The sequence below is a fragment of the Panthera pardus genome, unplaced genomic scaffold, assembly GCF_024362965.1.
Source record: "Panthera pardus isolate Hobbes unplaced genomic scaffold, ASM2436296v1 HiC_scaffold_16, whole genome shotgun sequence".
Taxonomy (NCBI): Eukaryota; Metazoa; Chordata; class Mammalia; order Carnivora; family Felidae; genus Panthera; species Panthera pardus.
In genome coordinates this window covers 145,976,240-145,999,393 of record NW_026526721.1, presented here as the reverse complement: position 1 = coordinate 145,999,393, position 23,154 = coordinate 145,976,240, and the positions used below count along the sequence as shown (strand labels likewise).

Genomic DNA, 23,154 nt, shown 5'->3' with positions numbered 1-23,154 from the left:
AGAAATCGGGAGTAGCTATTTCTGCAGAGGGGCATTGACCCTTATTTCCTTCTCCATCCTCTACCTTGCAAGGCAACATCAGTGCTTCTTAGTAGATAAAATTTCTTACTGAACTTTGTATCACTCTGACTAGAGATTAAATCCCTAGTTCCAAGGGTAGGATAGAAACTAGAAATAGATTCCCTCCCCCCCACCCCCCCACAAATAAATCGCTTTTAATGCAGATTCTTGGGGCGTGGGTGACACATAAGAAGCATTAATACCTCCTTCTGAGTTTCGGAGACCCAGCAGGGAAGAACGAGGAACGCTTGCCCAAAAAGGGAGCGTAAGGTGGTTATGGTTTCTCCCCATTCCTGCCTTGATGCTGTGGTGTGAGGCTCACTGGTGCCCTGCCTTTGCTAACGAGGGAGAAAGAGCCTTTTCCCAGCAGTCTCAGCAGGTGTAGCAGCAACACCATAGCCCTGGTTTGTGTCCTATTGGGTAGGCTGTCCGGCAAGACTGCTAGGAAGTCCTTGCTCTCTTTGGGGCCAGGTGGGTGTGGATCTCTTACCAAGGATGGCTGAGCATTCAAAACCCACACATCCCAGGCCCAAGTAAGCCACCGATCCTTTAAAAATACCTAGCTAAAATAAGTCATAGTTTTACATTTTAAGAGTAACATTGGTTTCTAAAAGTAAACAGTTATATTATTGTCAAGGTGCGTCATTCAGCTTTATACTTAAGGTCTGTAAATTTCAACTACTTTAGGGGAGAGTTTGAGGACCGAAGGAAGTCTTGATCCAATGTGGTGTTTGTTTGGCAGGGGTAGGAGTTGCCCAGGACCCCTTCAAAGAGAGTGTCGTCCAAATTAATACAATGAAAATGTCCTATAAGCTTTATCTACCATAAAGATAGTATTTCTTGGCCACTGATGAACATGACACCAAGAAAACATTCCAATCCTCCCTTATGTATTCTCTTCCCCCATCAAAATGTACCTGTGCAGTGTCCCATTACCATGGTGCTTGTCTAAGGTGCTCAGTGGCTTCTGAACTTTCCTATACTGGCATTTTGCCCTTTTCGTGGAGAACCCTTGAGGATGCTGCCTTTCCTGGATTGGCTTCTCAGAGAAGCAGATGCCAAGATAAAGTTAGGAAAGCCAAGAGTTTACTGGGGAGTGATACCTGTGAAAGCAAAAGAATATGAGGCAGATTGCACAGTGGGAACATTCAGGCAGCAGTGCAGGTGGGATAAAGCCTGTGCCAACCCCGTGGAGAACCCCAGAGGAAAGACTGCCCATTTTAGGAGCACTGTGTTGGGTGGGAATGGCTAGCTCCTGTACCACTGTCTTGCTCGGTCATTGCCTGGGAACCACTCTGAGAAGAGCATGACCTTTGCCTGAAAGGGGAGACCTTTGCCTGAAGACATTATCAGCTGAAGGCTGTTGGTGGGCTGTGCTCCTTGAAGCCGGACAGTGAGTTCTTTCTCAGAGAGGGCTCTGAGTGATGCATCTCTATGTCTGCCTCGGCTGCCTTAACCAAAGGAAAGACTGTATAATGTGGACACTTTAAGGCATTTAAGGTGGGCGGAGGAGGGAGAAATGTTTAGTGTTTATAAATTATTTACTCAGGGCCTACTTTGTGCTGGCTGCTTTTACAAAGCATGTGTGTTCTGACACTTTGAGCAAAAGAAGAAAAGAGAGAGAGGAGATGGCTTTTTTTGTTATTGTTGTTTCCTTCCCCGCTCCTTGTCTCCTTGTTGTCTATTGTCTGGCTGTCTTGCTTGGCAGAATATTTAACTCCTACATATCTTTCAAGGCTCAGATCAGGATTGTCATGTGACAAAATATTTGAAATTGGGACTCTCCCAGAAAGCCAGGGACTTATTTGAAAGCCTGTGCCTTCAAATGACCAGTGCTAACCAGCCTTGTGGCTTTTCTGTAGGTAGAAGAATTTTTTTTTCTTTAATTTTTGTTTTTGTTTGATCTTAACAGTGACTCTTTTTCACCTTCATCAAATTCATAGCTCACTGGGGCAAGGTGTCCCATTAGACACCTGTGGCCTGTCCTGGATCAAGTCTCCACATTTTTAGGAACAAATTCCTTACTCTATCTAGACACATATTGACATCTATCTTTCCTCCCTCCATAATAAAGAAAGATTCAGAGAGGACTTTTATTTTTAACAAGTTTTTAACAAGTATTTCTTTAAAAAATTATTCTTCTCTCTTTCCTTCTCTGGCATTTTCTCCAAAGATGGCTATAATAATCTCTCTCATTCTTTATGCTCTTCAAGAATCTTGCCATTCTTCCATTGAAAATGGAGTCTAGTTCACTTCCCTTAGCATCTGGGTGGGCTTGTAATTGCTCCCATCGATAGGAAGTAGCAAAAGTGATTGTTTGTGATTTTCGAGGCTAGATTACATTAAGACCTGCAGTTTCTTGTGTCTTTTGGGACACTCACAGTTGGAACCCAGCCACCATACTGTGAGGAAGTCCAAGCATCCCATGGAGAGGCTTATGTGGAGAGGGGCTGAGGCCCTGGGCCCATGCCCCCAGTAGGGCTCCAACCCCACTCCCACTTGCCAACCATGGAAGTGAGCTATCTTGAAAGGATTCCTTCAGGCCACAGTCTGACTGCTCAGGCTGATGCCACATGAAATAGAGATGAGCCTTCCTCACGGAGTCCTCTACATATTGTAGACAATGACTATTGCTATTTTAAGCCACTACATTTTGGGACTATTTGTTACTCAGCAATAGCAGCTAAAGCACCTTCACTTTGTGGCCTCCCTAAAGAGAATTTATTTCTGTCCCTTTAAGGACTGATATGACGGATAATTCCATTATATTGTACTGTGCAGTGATCTCAGGGAAAGATGACTCAGGAAATTAATTTCCAGATAGTTGTGATACAGACTCTCCAAAAATGCTGCTTTTTCAGAGCTGAGGATTCATGGCTCCTTTGGTTTTTCAGTTGACTGTTCTTGAGTCTGTAATTTCCCCCCTGGCCATTTTCACAGATGAATGAATCTTCACAAGGTTTGGATTTACACAATTCACCCAAATTTACCAGTGTGATCTTTCATGGTGCTTGTTTCCCAAGAACCTTTAGAAGTAAGTATTCCTATTTTTTATCTTACTGAGAATTATGTGAGGCTCTGACTTTGAGGAACACTCTCTTCTCCCCCTTGTCTTTATCCCCGGATTTTCCAAACCATGTTCTGTAGAACCCGATTCCCTAGAACATTATTGGTTTTTTGCAGAGAGGCAAATTAGTTTGGGAAACACCGGATACTTTATCATTCTTTTAGAGACTGATGATGCTCATTAGAATCCAAGAGTCTTGCAGTAAAGAAACTGATTTCAATTATTTATTTATTCAAACAGCGTTTATTGACCACCTATTCTGACTCAGGCTTTGTAGAGGCGCTGGATGCATAGCAGTGAACAAATCTACACGGTCCTCCCTGAACAACAGCAACTCATTTGTAATTATAATCGTAGTGACTACTATGTAGAAGAAGAACCGTGCGCCACAGAAAGAATGGAAGGGGATCTGCATTAGATTGAGGGATGGGAAAAACATCTCTGAGACCGGGTGGAAGAGGTGTGTTAGCCAACTGAACAGTGCTCTAGACAGAAAACACAGCACATACAAAGGCCAAATCTGTCAATTCTCCTTTCCCTCTCAACTCCTGATCGCCCAGTCCCCAGTCCAGGTTGTTTGGAACATAAATCACACAGCCATTCTTCCCTTCGGAAGGGTAACTGTACTTTCTCAGGCTTAAACATTCTTAGTTTATCTTAGTTTTACTCATCTCTGGCCCCAAGTGCAGTTGGTGACCGAAGTTCTGAAATCTCTTTTTGTTAAAGCTTAGCAAATCTGATTTTCTTTTACTTAGAAAAAATTTTTTTAATGTTTAATTATTTTTGTTTTTTTTAAAAAATTTTTTAAATGTTTATATATTTTTGAGACAGAGGGAGACAGAACATGAGTTGGGGAGGGGCATAGAGAGAGGGAGACACAGAATCTGAAACAGGCTCCGGGCTCTGAGCTGTCAGCACAGAGCCCGATGCAGGGCTCGAACCCACGAACCGTGAGATCATGACCCGAGCCGAAGTCGGACGCTTAACTGACTGAGCCACCCAGGCGCCCCTGTTTAATTATTTTTGAAGGAGAGAGAGACAGAGTGTGAGCGGGGAAGGGGCAGAAAGAGAGGGAGACACAGAATCCGAAGCAGGCTCCAGGCTCTGAGCTGTCAGCGCAGAGCCTGATGCAGGGCTCGAACTCAAGAGCCGTGAGATGATGACCTGAGCCGAGGTTGGATGCTCAACCGACTGAGCCACCCAGGCGCCCTAAGTTTAGCTGATTTTAAATGTAATTGAACTCCACATAGCTTAGATAGGTGGGGCTTTATTGGGGGTGGGGCGGGGGGCGATGGTGGTGGTAAGAAAACCCCAGGGAAACCTTCCTGGAATTTTTCCAGAGACAAATATCCCAGGAGAATGCTAGGACATGTAGTCATCTTAGAGCAATGGAAAGACAAGTTCAGAGTATGCTCATGACCGACATTCCTACATTGGAGGGAGGAATGGTGCCTGCGTCTTGCATATTTAGGCTTCACCAGGCCCGGTCCCTGTGCTACTGAAATGCCTGGTGTTCTTTATCTGGAAAATTCTTTCTTGCTTCAGTTTCAAACTCACCTCCTTCAGGAAACATGTTCAGGCAAGGTAGGGATAGGTGTGGACTCATGTTCTAATGTGCTTATCCTGAGGCCCATCTACCTGTGTTTTGACTCACTTTTCAGTGTTTGGGGTCCTGGGTTTTTGGGGTACAGGGGCCCTCCTTTGCTGTGTGAGGCAGAATGTAGAAAATGTCTCCTGTGCCCGAGAACAGCTAAAAGAAGCTGAGTGTCAAAGATCACAGAGTGAGTGAATATAGGTTCAGAACAGAGAGCTGTCTGGTTCAAGGTCTGGGTAAGTGATTTATTGCTGTTCTGATATTTATCCAAACGCCATGTACATTCTTGGGCGTCTGTTGACTTGTTGCCAATTTCCTGAGGCTGTTTTCCCAAGTGAGCCGGGGATACCCACAGGGGTATCTGAGATCATTCGGAAACGCATGCAGAGGCACAGGCTTTATTTTAGGGGTTACGTCTTTATTGTAATGAATGTTAGAAAAAAAAAAACCCCACAATGAACATATGCAACTTGAGACCTGCCAGGTTCTATTTCTTAGTATAAGGTCGTCCAGGTTAAAACCAAATGATTGATGGAAAGTCAACTTAGAGACGCATCACGAGTAAATGGGAGTATAGGCTGTGAGGGAAAAGTATCACAAGGGTGGTATGCAAATTGCGGAGTCCTAAGAGATTCAACACTCAGTCTAAAATGTTCCCCTTTTCAAGAGAACCGCTCTTCGATGGAGCGCGTGTGTTTATTTAGCACACATTTATCAAGATGAGTGTGATACGACTTTTGCCCTTGAGGAACTTACAGTAAAAACAGGCTCATAAACGAATGATCACGGTTCAGAAACAACAGCTAACATTTACTATAAACCAGTCATCTGCAGGTGCTTTGCCTGCCGATCATCTCATCCGGTTTCACAGGAATGATTGGAAGTGGATTTGACTTTTGTATCCATTCTACAGATGTGGAAACTGAGAGAGAGAGAGATGAAGTAACCCAGCTGGCTGTAGTGGAGCCAGGATTCAGAACCCAGGCACTGGAGCTTTGAAGCCGGGTTCTAGTAGCAAAGTATACACAGGCCCAGGAGAGAACAGGTGACTCAAGGACAAACTGGGAGAGCCGAGGAAGACCTGCTCAGAAAGGGGGGCGCTCAGGAGTGCTTGGGTGCCTTCAGTCAGTTAAGTGTCGAACTCTTTTGAATGATTTTTTAAAAATTTTTTATTTATTTTTGAGAGAGAGAGAGAGAGAGATAAGAGTGTAAGTTGGGGAGGAGCAGAGAGAGAGGGAGACACAGAATCTGAAGCAGGACCCAGGCGCCGAGCTGTCAGCACAGAGCCGGATGCCGGGCTCGAACTCATGAACCGCGAGATCGTGACCCGAGCTGAAGTTGGGCGCTTAACCGACTGAGCCACCCAGCTGCCCCAAGCGTCCAGCTCTTGATTTTGTCTCAGGTCATGATCTTGCAGTTTGTGGGATTAAGCCCCGTGTCGGGCTCTGTGCTGACAGTGTGGAGTCCGTCTCTCTCTCTCTCCCTCTTTCTCTGCCACTCCCCTGTTTGCACGTGTGAGTGCGCGTGCTCCCTCTCTCACTCAAAATACATAATTAAACTTAAAAAAAAAAAAAAGGGAGACCTCAGGCTCTGAGAATTCTACATGGCGAAGACAATAGTTGCAACAGCAAGAAGATGGGAAAAGATGGATGGAGTTTGGGATAGGTATGAGTACTTCAGGGTGTAGTTGGAGTTTAGGAAGAATACTAGGATGAGTGGGAAATTAGTTTATGATTTAAGGGCTGCTGTGGTGAGAGGACCCAGGCTGATAAGTAGCTCAGGTTTTCCAGAAGCAGATCCTGAGCTGCGGATCTGGCCGCCAAGTGATGAATAAGGAAATGCTCCACGGAGAAATCAGCCAGGGGGTGAGGATGAGGGGACAGGGGAGAATCGGACAGAGGCCCGCAGAGTGGAGTTCAGGCTAGTCCTGCAGGAAGCTCTGGGACAGAAGTTCTGTCCCAGAGCTGTCCTTAGCCAAGGCTCCCACGCCCCAGAGTCGTTGGGTAGGAGCCAAAGATGGGGGCACATAAATTTCCAGAAGCTTCCAACTTTCTGTGCACAGGGACAAAGTAGACTCCAGTAGCCTGAGGGCAGTCTTCCAAAAAAAAAAACGGTTTCCAGGTGCTGCCGTTTGGGGAAAAAAACAAACAAACACACACAAAACAAACTAAACAAAAAAACACATTGAAGGCAAGATTATCAAATGGTAAAAATGGATCTGATTTGAAGAGACCTGGTTTGGGGGGGACACTAATGGTGTCTGCTATAATGAAGTTTGGAATCAAAAGACATCTTTCTGGAAAGGCCGTGTTGGGGACAAGGGAACTGACACAATGTTGTCCAGCTGGCATAGCTGACCCAATGGCCCCCAGTAAATCTTTTTTGCTAGAACCTATATTTTTCCTCCCAATGGCCTTTGATCGTATCTTTCCTCTCAAAATAATGTTCTCTCCTTTGTATTTAAGAATTGAAAACTTTTCATGAGTTTATCTTAATTCCTATAATAAAGTTGCCAGATAAAAATTCTATTATTAACTCACTTATAAAAACCTTAATGAAAACTGCGTTATAGAGGTGGTTCAACAACACATTGGTTAAGGTTATCTGATGAATTGTTTGTTTCATCTATCTAATATTTTTCAACTTACTGTTTTTTTCCCAGGAGATATGGCTCACATATCAGCCAGGAACCCTTCCTTTGCTTGTTGAGAAGTAACACAATGAAGATTCAAGGTGCTTTGTGTGGGGTGAGTAGGAACTGGCACTGGATACCCCCAACCTCTCTTCTAGCCTTTCCTCCTCGCTGCATATTCTACTCTGTACACCTTGTATTTGAACAATGGGACAAGGCAGCAGAGGGGCCAGTCTATGGTTTGGACCTCCCTGTCTTCACTTCAAATGATATAACCAATTGGTCAGAGCCCAACGTCTAGGTCTTTCCTCTTCTTATTGCGTGCATGTTAATTGTATGTTTCTGATTTTTTTAAGTAATAAAATGTTGGGGCAAAAGTAATTTCTACATATATGAATAAAATATATGTCATCTAGCAAAAAAAAGGAATTAAAACTTTAAAAATTAATGTAATTCTATTGAACTCAAAGGATTCAGACTTAAAGATCAATAGAGGATTATATAAATGCAGCATAAATGCTGTATGTAGGTTTACAGATAACTTCTGGGACTTGGCCCAATCCTGCTAAAACAAGATTGACTGGGGAGTCCTGGATTATCAGCTTACATGTAGACAATAGTTGAAGCCAAATCTTGTAGAATTGTTAAAGAAAGGGACAGTTTTCAAATAACGTTATCAAGTTTAACGTGTGTTAGCAATTCAAAGTTTCAGTCTAGTGTAATTCCATTCAATCTAGGCCTTTTGTCAAGGCCAGTGCTATCCAATGGCAATATAATAGGAGCCATAGGTCACTTAAAATTTTCTAGTAGCCATGTTTAAACAAAGTGAGAAGAAACAGGTGAAATTACTTTTACCAAGATAAAATTTAATCCAATATACCTAAAATATAATTTCCAAATGTCATCAATAAGAAAAGTTGTTAACGAGGTGTTTTACGTTTGTGGATGAAGTCTTTGAATCCAGTGTGTATTTTTGAGGTTTACAGCATACTCCAATTTGTAGTATTGGACAGCACACATCCAGGTATTTGAAAAAACATAGCTCAATGGCATCATATGCCAATTTAACTTACGCAAATTCAAATGTATGAGCATCCGCTCCCCATTTCCCTAGAAAAAAGAACAAGTCATTTAAGTAGTGTGGACTGCTCAGTTTATATTCCGCTCTGTGAGTTTTCTTTCTTTCTTTCTTTCTTTCTTTCTTTCTTTCTTTCTTTCTTTCTTTCTTTCTTTCTTTCTTTCTTTCAAGTTTTATTTATTTTGAGAGACAGAGAATAAGCAGGAGGGGACAGAGAGAGAGAGAGAGAGAGAGAGAGATCGAATCCCAAGTAGGCTCCACGCTGTCAGCATAGAGCCTGGTGTGGGGCTCTATCTCTTGAACAATGAGATCATGACCTGAGCTGAGATCAAAGTCGGATGCTTAACTGACTGAGCCACCCAGGTGCCCCAACATTCTGCTCTGTAAGTTTCTATCCTGGGTGTGCTTTCACAGAGGTAAATTTGCTCTCTCCTACCTGACCTGAGTCCCCATCTGCCTCTTATGATATGCTGGTCATGCTACATTTAGTGTGTTCCTAGCGCTTAAAGATATTTATTATTTCTTACAACATAACCTCTAACGCAAGCCAGCTGCTTCATATGGCATTCATTTGAAAAATACTCATGAGTTCTATCACTGGAGGAAAATCTGCCTGTGATGGGCTCAGTGAGAGGTACCAGTTTGTTGATTTCCAATATGGAGCAAGTAAACTTGGCCGCAACAAATCTAGCCATCGAGATGCAAGAGAGAAAAGCTCCTATAGTTTATGGGCAATTTGATGAAAATTTAAGGCTAATTTTGACTTTGTGAGTTTCACCTTATGGACAGAAAAGTCAAAGAGAAAGCTGTTAGTCCACTGCAGTAAAACGGGCCTTTCATTGCCTGGTCATCTGTTGAGCCCTCGTGATGGGCCAGACATGGTCTCCTTCTTACCCCGACTCCCAGTTCATGCACACTCAGGACCTATGAGTCCTATGAGTACCCGAGGGCACATCCCCAGCTGATGGATGGAATCGCATTCAGGGCCTCCTTCCCCGCTCCGTTGTCCCATATTCACTCTCCTTCTTGCTCAGAACTTTTCTTTAATTCAAAATTAGTTTTTCCTGTTTCATTCCCTCTGAACCCTGCTTCCTTTTCGCTGTAGAGAAGATGGCCATTTTGATGAAGAATCGGTCCTGTGGATGCCAATCCATGAATCTCTAAGGTAAGGTGTGTGTTGGGAGCACATGCCTGTACAAACAGAACTCCCTCTTCAAAGAAAAGACTTTGAAAGCAAGAATGAAGTTGGATAGCTCTTCAAATGGTTTCAAAATTGCCCCTGGAAAGAGATGATAGGGATCATATGACTGGGTCTCACTGTTAAATGCTGGTTGGTGCATGTAAGCAATAATGTTAAGGTCTTCCTGGCAATCCAACTTTGTGATTATAACAACTCTTTCCCTAGATTTGGCCTTCTCACGTTTTCCTTGAACTTTCTGCCAAGTGTTTCCTCAGAATGTGGCATCACAGATGGGAGTTGCCTGGAAAAAGATCCTTTACCTTTTAAGGCTACTTATCTTCGAAGACACTAAAATAATAATTTGTGATAGCTTTAATAGAGTTTAAATGAATGAATAGATTTAGCATTTATGTTATTTGGAGTTTATAATTTCAGCTGTAAAGTGGGATTTTTATGGTTTTGTGGACTTAGGCAAAAGTAGATGTGCATCCAAGCTAATATAGATTTCAGCTTTTATGTATTAAAAATGGAAAATTTATAACATATTCATCAACTTGGGAAATTAAAATGGTATCTTTATCTTTATAAAAATTGAAAACCAGTCATTATATCTTGTAATAGAGATTAAATAAATAAAATAAGCTTCTAACATAACATAAATTTGACACTTTCATTATTTTTCTCTAAATGTGGTGCTTGTGACAGTTCACTTGGCACTAAGAGGATATTACCTTCGGTTAGTAATTAAATCTGGTTCTGAGAAATTTAGGTTCTCACTAGATTCTAAGTTTCTCAAGGTCAGCCCCAGGTCTCTGTCTTCCTGGCATCTAGCACATAGTAGGCCTACAGTATATATAGGTCTGTCAGGCCCCAAGAATTGTGACTTACAGAAGTGAAAAGTCTTGGGGGTATGATTCCTTAAATATGAGGAATGAGAAGACAAGGGAGGGCCCCACTGTCTCGTAAGCACCTACTGTGTGCCGGGCATTCTGATTGTTGTAGTGATGCCACACTATGTCTGTGGTGCTGGCTCAGGGTCTACGGAGTTATCTGTATTCATTAAATACTCGTAGACCTTTAAAAACCAGGAACAGACCAAATCCCATTACGGTTAAGCCAGTTAGAAGGAGAAACCACACACAATTGAAGTATTTCTAGGTGCTTCTTGGTGGTTCCTTTATTTCAAGAACTTTCCAGGGCAGGGAATGACCTTGCATTGTTCCCAGGGTCCATGCTAATGGGATTAGCCTTGGAATAGTTTCTTGGTTATTATCCAAGCCTTCCTGGCTCATTTTAGAGTCGCGTTTGGCCCATGCAAGGTGAGGACAAGCCCTGCCCCAGAAGTTCAGCACAGGGTCATGGACTTTCTTCTTTCTAATATGTTCCAGGCTAAAGTTATCCAGTGAGTGGCTTCTGTTGTAAGAAAACCAATATCACGTCCATCCTGAGTAAGTTTACACAGTTACCTAACCTCTCCACGTAAGTGAAAATTCTGATATCTAACTTGGCAGTTGAGAGTGAAACGAGTTTATTAATCTGCACACTGCTGGCAGATGGTATCCGTTCTCCATTGTCAAAATGATGCCTTGTAACAAGTGACCACAAAACCTCAAGGGCATGTGACAATAAGTGTTTATTGTTCATGTGTTTGGGTCCGCTGGGGGTTGGCGAGATGGTTTGGCTGATCTAGGCTGGGCTTGAGCACATTTCCGCGGCTTGCCTAGCTGTCAGCTGGCCGATCTAGGCTGAGACATCCGGGGAACTTCCGCTCGAGCCCGCATGTCTCTCTTTCTCTGTCTGGCCAGCTTGGGCACATTCCCGTGGAGGCAGCAGAGGTACAAGAGAACAAGCTTTAATGTGCAAGCCCATTGCAAGTGTCTGCTTATGAGACATCTGCTAACATCCCATAAGGCAAGAGCCAACATGAGCACGTGAATGATTTTGATTGAGTTTAGCATCAAAGAGTGAGATGGGTCACCCTGCCCATGGAGGAAGGCAAAGGCTCCCAAGCGAGCTATATGGCAAGAGGCATGGATACAATGAGGGGTAAAGATTTAGGGACATTCTGTAATATACCCCAACAAACACTGGATGGTTTTAAAGAACAGCTGGCAGGGGCACCTGGGTGGCTCAGTCGGTTGAGTGAGTCGGGTCATGATCTCATGGTTTGTGGGGTCGAGCCCCGATTGGGCTCTGCGCTGACAGTGTGGAGCCTGCTTGGGATTCTCTCTCTCCTTCTCTCTCTCTGCCCCTCCCCCACTCACACCCTCTCGCTCTCAAAATAATAAATAAAACTTTAAAAAAGAAAGGTGCTATCCAGCACCTGAACTTCTTCCCTACGTGTGGGGTATTGGTATATAGGTCTTGGTGAGAGGCAGAACCCCTCTCCTCTGAAGGAAATGAAAACAACTGGAGATGCCTGGTTTCCCAGTGTTTCTGGCCTTTAGTGCACAACTCCATGATCTAGTCCCAGCTACCCCGGTATCTTTGTCTGGAGCCCTGAATCTGGAGCTGGGATACAAGGAAGGTGGTGGTGGTGGAGGCCACATACAGTTTCAGGACAGATGCGTTAGTGGTGGTTTCCTATGAGTGATGGCAGAATGATTGCATCAATGGTCCTAATTTGTCACCCTCCCCCCCCCCCCCCCCCCCAGTATCAGGGCGTTTATTGTGTGGTTTTGCAGTTCCCTTACCAAAGAGGCAGAATCTATTTCCCTACTCCTTAAACTGAGGCTGGTCTTGTGATTTGCTTTGGCCGAATTTTTGATGGTGCTCCCAGTTCTGAGCCTTGGTCTCAAGAGACATTACATGCCTTGCAATTCCTTTGCTCCTCTCCATGAGAACCCACCTGGTCTAGACATGGTGGAGGATGAGGGACATGTGGAGCCGAGCAGAGTCACCACAGTCGTTCCTGGTGAGGCCAGCCTAGGAAAGCCAATAGTTGGCCAATGTGGAGCCTCACCAGTGGCCCTGCCAAGATTACAACGCTGCCTATGAGCCTCCGAATGACGCCAGGCACGTGTGCAACGAACATACGTTGTCATACGTGCCTGGGTGTTCAGGGTTGTTTGTTAGCCTTACTGCAGACACAGCTAACTGATACACTGTGTCCAGTGCTAGACTAGTTGTGTGGTGGGAGTTTGAGTAGTTCCGTCCGCCATCTTTGTCCGTGTCTATTTTCAGAGCCTGGTCCTCCAGAATTCTTGGCAATTATGGGAGTTACCCAGGACCTTCTCAGCAAACTCCCTTTGTGCCTGCATCAGCCACAGCCCATTTCTGGTTCCTACACTTAAGAACTCTGTCTAGTAGGGTGCAAGTGTAGTGCTGGCTCTTATTATTATTCTCCCATTTCTGTTTCTGTTTGAACTGGCACTTATCTTCCTAAACTTGTTTCATTCACAAATTAAATAGCGTCTGACACTCCGTCTTCCTCGAAAAGCCTCTCCTGACTAATTGGGAAGTGCCAATTTCTTCTCCTATCTCGGGTGCCAGCAACTTCTCAGCCTTACTTGTCACTGACTTCCACCATCCTCAGAGCAGCAGCGGGACAACTGCTGCTGTTCTCACATAGGTGATTCATCTGTCAGGGGTTTACAGAGTTGTCAGTGTTTGTTCGTGTCAACATCGCCTACTATAGAGCCCGAGTGCACGGTGGACACAGATGGTGTTGATTTAATTGATTTTTCGAACCGCACGTAGTCGTTCGCTTGATTCAGGTGAGTACATCAGCCTTTTGATGATGACGATCAATTCAGATATTGGGTGGAGACAGGCAGTTGGTGGCCAGACAAACTTGCTTTAAAGGAGGTTATCTGAACCGAGCTGTGTCTCCGGCTTCTCTCATCAGCATCTGAGAAGTCTCCTGGGAGCGATTGGCGTAATGGAAAAAATGGGAACCTTGGAGTCAAAGAGCCGAGTTTGTATCCTGGCTCGGTGCAGTAAGTGAATTACTCAGCCTCTCCAAGCTCAAGTCTCCTGAGCTCTTAAATGAGGACACAACAAATACCATCCCTGTTCATTGGTCAAAGTTGTGATAGTCAAAAGAAATACTGCTCGTGGACATGCTTTGCAAAATGTAAAGAACCGTACAAGAGCAAAGGAGTAATGACCGGTGCTAAGATATTGAACTTTCTTTTAGGAAAGGCCAGGAGGAGATAAGAAGTTAGCTCAAGCCCGTGGTCAGGTGGTTTACTGAGAAATAAATTTTCAGGCCCGGTCGGGAACCAGTAACCACTGGCCTGACCATATAAGGCTGGCAGGTAGAGATGTGGAGTCCATGTAGTGGAAATATTAGGGTATGGGGCAGGATAATAGCTAGCATGGTTCCCTGACTCTTCTGAAGTAAGACCAATAGAGAGCAGTGTTGATGAGTCCTCTAAGGGTAGTTATGGGAGTGATATTTAGAGAGGGCTTATGTCAGATAGGAATGGCCTTTGTCCATGAGCAACGTAGAATTGAAACGTAGTGGCGTATATCATTATTAAAGGTTTTATTTTTCTCACCCGAAGAGAAGTGCAAAGGTGGGCAGTTGAGGGCTGATGTGGTAATTCCATGAACAGAGACTCAGACTCCTAGAAATCCACTTTATCTATCGTTCTGGTGTGATGCTTCTCCCGCTTTGCATCGGAGCTCAAGCTAGTTGCCAAGATACCAGCCATCGTGTCGGTATCTCAAGCAGGAAGAATGGGAGAGGGTGCTTACCAGCGGAGTCATTCCCCTTTAAGGAATTTCTCAGAAAACACCATCTAATGACTTCTGTCCCCGGACAAGGAGGGCTGGTAGATGTGACTTTCTGGCACATATTATTGACTCTAAATAGAATTGGGGTTCTATTAGCAATGGACAGGAGGGGGTGGGCAGTTTGTTGTCTCTGCCATTGGCTTCTTGTGCTCTGATGCCCCCATGTCACCATGCCCAGTCCTCGGAGGAGAGACGTATCATTTGGAAACAGGGTAGCATCACTGGCTAAAAGTCTGATCTGGAGACAGAGAGCCCTGGTTTCAGATTTGCCTCCATCACCTACTGTCCGTGTGACCTCGAAGAATTTACTCAACTGTATTGAGCCCAGGTTTTCTTCTCCACAAAACATGGAGGATAAAATTTCATATCTCGGGGTTTCGGTGCAAATTTAGTGGCTCTGCAGAGCCCTTAGCCCAGTGCGTGGCACCCAGCAATCACTCGAGAAAGGTCTCCGGAAAAGTGCATGAAGTGACTTATTGAGTGGCAAAATGTGGGTCATAGTCTCGTTCCACAATGGTGAGAAAAAGACATGTTTTTGATCAAGAAGGGGTATCAGACCTAGAGAATTGATTACTAGCAGCTGGCACCAGAATTCCTAGTCGGAAGGAAACTTTCTTTGTGCTGGAAACGAACTTGCTGAGCCCGGTGGGGGCCCGGGTGCGTCTGGAGAGTGAGGCCCTGCAGAAGACCTTGGAGAAGAGTGATGTGGGAACAGAGAGCATTGGGCGGGCCACCTATGAGCTCCTGGGGCCACCAAATGAAGCAGTTGGCCACCGCCTGCTGGCCAAAAGTATACGGCCCCTTGTCTGTTTTTTCTAGGGCCTGTGAGCCAAGAATGGTTTTAAACTTTCTGAATGTTGAAAAAAATCAAAATAATAATATTTCATGACTTGTGAAAATTCTATGAAATTCAAATTCCAGTGTTCATAAATAAAGTTTTATTGGAATGCAGCCACATCCATCTATTCATATTCTCTAGGGTTTCTTTTCTGCTGTGATGGCAGATTTGAGCAGTTGGGCAGAGACCGTATGGCCTGTGAGCTTAAAATATTTATTGTCTGGCCTTTTATAGACAAAGTTCGTGACCTTGGAAAAAAGCAAGATGTGGTCAGGCTGAAGAGTGTGGGAGGGGCAGCCGTCCCCTGGTGCTGGAGTGGCCAGAGGACCATTTAAAAATGGACAAGCTCGGGGCGCCTGGGTGGCTCAGTCGGTTAAGCGTCCGACTTCAGCTCAGGTCACGATCTCGTGGTCCGTGAGTTCGAGCCCTGTGTCGGGTTCTGGGCTGATGGCTCAGAGCCTGGAGCCTGCTTCCGATTCTGTGTCTCCCTCTCTCTCTGCCCCTCCCCCGTTCATGCTCTGTCTCTCTCTGTCTCAAAAATAAATAAACGTTAAAAAAAAAAAAAAAAAAAATGGACAAGCTCAGGGTTTGTCCTGGGCTGACTGGTGTCCCCCCAAATTCATATGTTGAAGCACAGACCCTTGGTACCTCCGAGTGTGACTGTATCTGGAGATAGGTCCTTTAAAGAGGTAATTAAGTGGAAAATGTGGTCACTAGGGTGGCCCCTAATCCAATACAACCGGTGTCCTATAAGGACATAAGAACACAGACACACAGACAGAGGGAGACCTTGTGAGGACGCACAGAGGAGTCAGTCGTCCGCAAGTCAAGGGGAGAGGCTCGGGAGAGGCAAACCCTGCTGACACCTTGATCTTGGACTTCTGGCCTCCACAATTAGGAGAAAACAAATTTCTGTTGCTTAAAGCCATCCGGTCTGTGGTGTTTTGTTATGGTGGCCCTAGCACACTTTCACGGGGTTCCATCAAATCGTTTGGGTCCCTGAAATGTCATCTTTCCCCTCATCTTTCTCCCAGAGTTTGTCTTGTTTGTAAGAAGCTACAAGGTCTCGTGTGAGATTTTTAACTTATGGACATCGAGGGGGAGGCTAAATTCATGTGTGGGTCAGTCTGGTCAAGAGCTTTGAGATAATCCTCGGGAACACAGGAAGACAGAGGCGACTTTGAGCACCCACTTAAACCCTCTCCACGGAAGCCTGAGGTGGGGCTCTGGCTCCTTCCCGGGGTGCGGTTAAATACTTATCTTCCCATCATTACATGGTTAGAACAACAGTGACAGCAACAGACTCCAAATAAAACAAAGAAAAAATGATTTTGAGAGCCATCTTGTACGAAGATTTCTCGCTCGCGAGTCTAAGTTGATAGGGGCTGTACTCTCCTAGACATCTCCCCACCCTGTCCTTCTAGCATAGTCCTTCCACGCTTGGGCACCACGTCTGGCCCAGAATCAAGGCCAGGTGGCCTGTTTTATGGGAGTGTTTGTTTTGGGAACGGCCAGCTCTCGGAGGACATGGGACACTATCTGCCACTCTCAGAGTCCTGTGATGGGGAGATTGAACGTCTGGGTGGCCGTTTCCCCACATGGCCACATTGTTCTTTGGCTTTTGACATGGTACCACCTTAAAGCTGCAGCCATGGATTGAAGCTTGATCTCCAGGCGCGATTTCCTATAGCTCGTCCACTGCTTTGGATGCCGCATCTCTTTGTTGGCTGTCTGTGCCCTGGAAGCAGGGCGAATGCTCCACCTGGAGCCCGGAAGAGGTGTGGCGGGAGGGTATGCAGCTGTTGTCACTTTAGGGTTAACATCTTAAAAGTACTGCCATGGTCTGTCCCAAATGGAAAGGAGCCAGGATTAGGGGTAGCATCTGGTCAAGCTGGGGAGAAAACCTGCCTGTCATTTCAGGCAAAACGGCTCTGATGAGCAGGACCCCCTTCAGGAATGAAGGACTATTCCTCCAGCTTCTGGGAACGTCACTGGCAGATGGCCTCCAGCTGGAATTACCTCTACTGAAGAGGGCCACCTTGCCCAAGGACATTCTCTCCCCTAGGGCTGGGGCACGTCTAACGACTGATCACATGGGAGTCTAAAAGCCTGGGCCCTTTATCCATACTTGGGACTTCTCTGAAGGGCCATTCCCACTCCAAAACGCTCCCTGGAGAGGGAGGGGGCTTTTTGTGTTTGATTTCATTTTCTGGTCTAACAAGGCAGTCATCGCCAGATGTTTGAAACAAAACACTCCTGAAAGAGAACATTTCAGTGTTCTGACCTTCCAATAACATGGGCAGTGGAGGAGGAGGAATGAATGAATCTTCTGTCTCTAAGAATTTGTAAAGCTTTCAGAGCATGTGTACAAATGGACTGCGTTTCAACCAAATGAAATGCAGCACACCCAAACTCACAAAATGGAAAAAAAACGAGGGGCCACGGTTTCTAATTCGATTTAAAGATTATAACTATATAATTATAATCCATATATGTATATATATGTATGTATTTCTCAAATGTTTGTTGATTTATTTATTTATTGGAAGGACTCACTTTTTTTCCAGCTTACTGAGATACAAATGATCTACAACCCTGTGTAAGTTTAAGGTATACGCCTGCTTGGGATTCTCTCTCTCTCTCCCTCTCTCTCTGCCCCTCCCCCTCCCCTCAAAATAAATAAATACGCTTTAAAAATTCGTTAAAAAATGAGGCGCTAGGAGTGCCCCCAGCAACCGTCCGGTCCACGTTCATCCAGCAAAGCGAGGCAGGCCCGCCTTCCCGCGTGGCCGGCTGTGGTCGCAGCTTGCTGGTTTCTCAGGTGTTGCTCTGGCTCTTTAAGTCAAACCCAGGCAAGTAAATCTAGTACCAGGGGTGGGAGGCTTCTGAATAATTAAAGGCTTTTCTCTTTGTTTCCTTGATCTATACGTTTCCACGAACACACCAGCTATTGTGTTAGCCTCCCGCTGTGGGAAAGACGCAACTCCGTGACTTTGGCAATTGTTGAAGAGCTGTGAAGGGAAAAACCGAGCAGAGATTTATTAGGCGATCTATCTCAGTTTTTAATAAAGCAGGGAAGAAATGCTACGAGCCAAGGAACAGCACTGGGAAAAAACAAGCCAAGGCCGGAGACAAAAATAACCCACAGAAGAGATGCTTGCCCGTAGCAAACAGGATGCCACGGTGAGCCGCGAGCCCGGAGTGCTTTTCGAGGCTGGGCCTCCCTGGACAGGGGTTCCCAGGCTAAGTCTGGGAAGGTTTCCCTCTCGAACGACACCGGAACGGGGCGGGCCCGGCCGACCGCCCCGCACACCCTGCCTGGCCTAACCCATCACGGTTCGTCCGCAGCTGGGGTGCTGGGGACCACGATCTGGTCGGCTTTCTTGCCGAGTTTCAGTGACCTCCGTGGGTCAGGTTTGCGAGCCGTCTCACTCCTGATCTGAGAGACTGAGCGTAACCACAACTGACCCTTAACGCTTTCCGTGTTTACTCCCAGAATTCCTAGAATGGCCTGGAGGCGGTTCTTCTAGGGAAGGGGACTCCCACTTGTTCCTGATCCCTCCTCCGGGGTGAGAAGGCATGGAGGCGGTCTTTTGCACACTCAGGATGGTTCAGAGTAAAGGCCTCATCCTCCCTCAGTCAGTCGGGGACGATTCCAGTTTCCCGAGTTTGGATACCACTGAGAAGGGCATTTCCCGGACCGTCCTGGCGGCCCAGGGCACCCTCCCCCTTCTGCCTCCTGTCCTCTGGCCCCTGAATTTCAGAGTGACCCTGAATCTGCTTCCTGTCAGACTAGGTCTTCCACACAAGCAAACTACCCCCCCCCACACACACACACCATGCCTTAAAAAATTGCATGTGTGATAAGATGTACATAACAGGAAATTGCATCTACGGTGCTTGTCCTCTTGTAACTGGCTCACCTCACTTCGCATGGTGTCTTCAAGGGGCACGTGTGCCTCTTTAGTTTTTGTTCCCGTTGCCACGGGCTCAGCGCCCTCCCCTCTCGCCCCTCTCCCCTCCCCCCCCCCCACCACCCCTACTCCTTGTTCCATGTGCTGTCTGTGACCCTCCTTCTCAGGTAAACCAGACCCTTAAACCAGTGGCAGAAAGTGGTCGCCATCTTCCACCGGACCCTTAGCCTAGAGCCGGGACCCCAGATCACATTCTTTCCAAGTGGTACCTTCGCAAGAATTGACTGCAAGGTCACATCCTGACAGGAGTTATGACAAGATGATCAAGAAAGGAGAGAGGAGGCCGTAAAACAAAGAGACTAGGAGACAAGAGGAAGGTAGTCCCAGGGCCACCCCCTGACTTTAATTGAAACCTGAGGTCTTTAGGGCGCCCCCTCCCGCCGCCCTTTCCAGGGCTCCATTCGACCTCCCATATGCCAGGTACCACGGGGGCCGGTGGGGGGGTCCCTCTGACGCCTCTCCCACCTCCCTGAGCCAGCGAGCGTTCCTTTCCCACCTTTGCGGAATTGGCCAGGGCTTCCCACATTAGGAAACAACAGAACCAGAGCCGCAGAAATATCGGTGCCTTCCTGAGGTCTTTATGGGAAAACAGCAGGAAGGATGGGGGAGCGAGCGGCTGGAGCCGGCTGCGTGTAGGCCCTGAGCCGGTGCGGGGGGAGAAGCATTAGAAAACTCTATTACAAATATTACTTCTTTAATCTCTTCGTTTTCTTCCCGTCAGTAATGCGAGGGCTGATAGAGCTGGAAACCCACCGGTCCGGGGCTAAATGGGATTTTTGCCAGCCCCTACGGGTGGTTAATCAGGTGCGCTGGCTGGGAGAGAGCTGTTTCGAGGGGCCTGCTCAGGCTAAGAGTGACCCAGTTTTAATGGGAGAGTTGGACTCTGATTTTTCTGTTACTGTCCTCGATATGATTGGCCATTATTTCTAAGAGAAAGGTACTGCTGGCCGCCTCGTCGTAGGATGTCTCTGGAAGGGCTGTCTGCAGCTTAAATGTGGCCATTTCTTTCATGAGTTACTTGTCAGGTCATTTGCGAGGAGTTGAATCGGACTCTTAACAAACAAATAAGCTCTTTCCTCCTTGCTTCATCAAACACTCTCCTTGCTGGCCGTTGGTTTTTATTTGCATTGCCAGTCTTAGCTACCGAGCGATGAAATATTCTCACTGTGTTTGAAATAGCTGAGTTCAACGCCAGTGTTTATATGGCTCCCCGTTTTCCGGGGTTTTGTTTTGGTTCTGGGGGGTAGGGGTGGGAGAAACTGCCGCCACAGATCAAGGCCTTGCAGAAGCAGACTCCAGGGTGGTCTGGGCAGAGTTGGGAAGTCAAGAAGGAAGGCATAATGTGGTGCTCTGAACGGTGGTTTGCTCAGACCTCTGCTGCTTGGTGGAAGTGAGGTGGGTGAAGAAATAGTAAAATAGTTTTGGAATTCCGTTATCTCGAGAGGGTGTCTCATCCATCTGCCCCTTGCCCCCCTGGTTGACCTGCTTCCCCACGCTGCCTCCGTGAAAGGGATCTGTGGCCCCGCTGCCCCCCTTGGTAGGCTCTTTCCACGCAAAAGTCTCTGTTACCTGGAGAGGTTAACTTTTGCCTCAGTTCCCCCGTGCGGTGGCGCAGACCCTTATTTTTACTGGTTCCGTTTGAGGTGGAGGAACGCTCATCACCGCCCTCACGGAGCATTTACTCAGCCTCCCTTAGAAAATGAACGTTGTCGTCTTCTCCAAGCTTCCCAGTTTTCTTTACTGAAGCCTGGCACCCTTTGCCCACGTCTGCCTGGGAGATCTGATTCGTTAGGTACACATTTCAAAGGGGAGGCTTTGTGTTTGCCGACCCTCCCAGAGGAGGGACGCTTGATGTTAGTAATCTTCTAATTCAAGGCCAGGGAGGGGGCTCGCCGGGGCGGGTCACGGCAATGTATGTGAATGAGCAGAGAGGTAAGTTAGGTGCAAGGTCTGCAGCTGGGCGACCTTGCCTAAATTATTGACCTCTCTGTGCTTCCGTGCCTCTGTGCAACAAAAGGGATGATAACAGAATTTTTAACAGACTTTTTAAAAAGTGTCTATTTTTGAGAGAGAGAGAGAGAGAAAGACAGAGGATCCAAAGCAGGCTGAGCTGTCAGCACAGAGCCCGATGCGGGGCTCGAAACTCACAAACCATGAGATGGTGACCAGAGCTGAAACCAAGAATGTTATGCTTAACTGACTGAGCCCCCCAGGTGCTCCTTTAATAGACTTTTTGTAATGGGATTATAAGAAGTTACACTGTGCAAATGACTTAGCCCAGCACCTGGGATATGGCACACTTAATAAATGTTGCCTATTATTACAATTAGCATCGTGGTCATTACCATCTTCCCTCATTGACTGGACCGTGAGCTGCTTGAGGACTGGGGCCCTGACTTACCCGGAGCACAGCAGGTGCCGAAATGCTTGCTGAATGAGTGAACAGATGCTACTTAGTATAGTCTTTCCTTCTAGCCTTTTCTTTTTGGACAGATTCTTGATGTTCCCTTTTGTCTTCCTCCTTTGATCTTAAAGACAGCAGACCTCACGGGGTGTGGAGGCTTCTTCCTTTAAAAAAATTTTTTTATTATTATTTTTTTTAACAATTATTTTTGAGAGAGAGAGAGAGCACACAAGCAGGGGAGGGTCAGAGAGAGCAGGACAGAGGATCTGAAGCAGGCTCTGTGCTGACAGCAGAGAGCCCGATGCAGGGCTCGAACTCATGAGATCAAGACCTGAGCCAAGCTCAGAAGCTTAACCGACTGAGCCACCCCGGCGCCCCCGGAGTCTTCTTTCTCATTCTTTTACTTTGGGCTCAGCCATATGATGACTTCAACTGATGGGATGTCCTGAGGCTGGCAGGCTCTCGTGCAGTGGGGCTTGCCCACTCGTGCCACCGTCATTGGCACGAGAAGAGCCCCGCTCCCCTTCCAGCCTGGGCCTCAGAATGGGCACGCGTGGGGCAGACCTGTGTCCAATCTGCGTCTGTGGATTGCGGCCTGATGGCAAAGTGCCCAGGTCAGCCCTGTCTCAACGTGAGGATTCGTAGCCAAGTAACAAACACATGAGAAATATGTACTTATTATCTACTGCACAGCAATAGCCAACGGAAGGAAATGTGAGCATAATTTGTACGTAGGCACGGTCCGAACGTAATACCACTTTATATTCACCTTTAATTCACTGCGTGTTGTATCATCGTTGGGTTTCTCTATGTCGACAGTTTTAATAAATTTCAACTGGCAGCCAGATACTTTAGCAGATTCATCTAGAAAATAACAATATAGTAATATTAACTTGTACATTGAGTAATATTAACTTATATATTGTGTGTCAGGTACAATATCTTATATACATTTAACCCTTTCAACACTCCTACAAGGTCAGCCTAACTTCCCACCCCTTGTCTCAAAGCCACAGGTGCTGTGACACACATTTAGGAAGATGAACTCTGAGACCAGATGCCTGGGCTGAATCCTGTCTCTTCCACTTCTTGGCTGAGTGACCTTGGGAAAGTCACTGAACTTTTCATGCCCGTTTCTTCACCTGTAAGACTGATGATAATAATAGTATGTACCTTATAGGTTTGCAACTGTGAAGTGTTTTTTTTTTTTTTGATGTTCATTTATTTTTGAGAGAGAGACACAGCGTGAGTGGGGGAGGAGTGGAGAGAGTGGGAGACACGAAATCCGAAGCCGGCTCCAGGCTCTGAGCTGTCAGCACAGAGCCCCACGCAGGGCTCGAACTCACGAGCTATAAGATCATGACCTGAGCCAAAGTCGGATGCTGAAAAGACTGAGCTCCAACAACTGTGAAGTTTTAATGAGTGAATATACCTAAACATTCAGGCGAGTGCCTGGCCTATAGAATTTGGGCTAGCTATTATTATAGTGGAGGAAGCTGAATTTCAGCGAGGCTAACGGCTTCCCCAGAGTCACGCGGTTAGTAAATTATAGTATATCAACTGTGTCACCTAACTAGGGTACTTTTC

General features: G+C 46.1%; 1 long non-coding RNA gene across 2 annotated transcripts in view; it reads left to right on the top strand.

The window, feature by feature from the left end:
• Window positions 1-5,336: 5,336 nt before the first annotated feature.
• Window positions 5,337-23,154, top strand: part of LOC109251361 (uncharacterized) — a 32,765-nt gene continuing 14,947 nt past the window's right edge. The window contains exons 1-4 of one of the 2 annotated variants that reach the window (XR_008422622.1): window positions 5,337-5,766; window positions 7,384-7,468; window positions 11,000-11,059; window positions 12,795-18,471. This is a non-coding gene — a long non-coding RNA (uncharacterized LOC109251361). Of the gene's footprint in view, window positions 5,767-7,383; window positions 7,469-10,999; window positions 11,060-12,794; window positions 18,472-23,154 lie in introns of those variants that run through there. The other variant, XR_002073483.2, reaches the window with a different exon arrangement.